The sequence below is a fragment of the Odontomachus brunneus genome, unplaced genomic scaffold (genome assembly GCF_010583005.1).
Source record: "Odontomachus brunneus isolate Ranch 3 - 2012 unplaced genomic scaffold, Obru_v1 Obru_scaffold_012, whole genome shotgun sequence".
NCBI lineage: Eukaryota > Metazoa > Arthropoda > Insecta > Hymenoptera > Formicidae > Odontomachus > Odontomachus brunneus.
In genome coordinates, this window is record NW_022639462.1 from 2,790,693 (window position 1) to 2,791,808 (window position 1,116).

Below are 1,116 nucleotides of genomic sequence, written 5' to 3' on the forward strand. Positions count from 1 at the left end.
TTAGATGGCTCCTCAGTGTGATGTGTCCCGTGAGAAGACCCAATCCCACCTTCAGCCTTAGTCTGTTCATGGCCAGGAGCTCGTCGGCTCTCCCCGGCGATGGTTGCTCCATTAGCCGTTTAGCTGTCCGGCAGCCCCCCACCGCTCTCCAGGAGCCAACGTACTCCCGCTCAAGCCATCATCTGATGATGTTGATTCCCGTTACAAAAGGTACTCCAACGATCTGCGTGGCTGGGTCCATTTGGGTCCCCAGCTTGGCCAACTCGTCAGCTATCTCGTTCCCGAGAAATCCCTGATGTCCTAGGATCCATACTACAGTTATCTTGTTAGATTCCCCCAGTCTAGCTAATGCCTGCATGCAGTCCCAGACTACAGCTGATTCTGTAGTGGTCTTTGCAAGGGCATGTATGGCCGCTTTGCTATTAGAGCATATGTAAAAGTGCTGGTTTGCACTATCGTTTACAGCAAGGGTTTCCGCACACTTCAGGATGGCCATCACCTCGGCTTGAAAGGCCGTGGCCAGCCCGCCCAGAGGTATGCTTTCTCTATGGTTTCTTTTCGGCCTATAGATTCCTACCCCATACCGACCATTTGCACCCGATCCGTCTGTGAACCAAAGATCCACTTTTGGATCAGCTAGTAATTTAGAATTGTTCCAGTCGTCCCTAGTTGGTATTAAAACTTTAAATTTCTTCCCCAACTGATGTTTTCTTGGAATTCTATCCTGTTTTAACATGAAGGGGTACTTCTGAGAAAGTCCCAGTCTAGTGTGTCCTAGACCAGTATCTTTCCATTCCCCCTGACATCTAAGTCTATAAGCCGTTCTCCTGGCTTGGTATTTTATCAGCTGACCGAGAGATGGGCAGCAGAGAGCTACTTCCAGTGCCTCCGTCGGGGGGGTTCTCATGGTCCCTGTCACAGCCCTCAGATAACTACCCTGTAGGCCTTTTAACAGGTTCCTGGCCCCTCTCCATTCTCGGCCACCATACTACCGCTGCATAGGTTAGTCTTGGCAGCAACACCGTCCTATACAGCCAAAGGGCAGCCCTGGGTTGAAGCCCCCAGTTTCTACCCATTACTCTTCTACAAGCCCACATGGTATAGAACTTTCTCCTC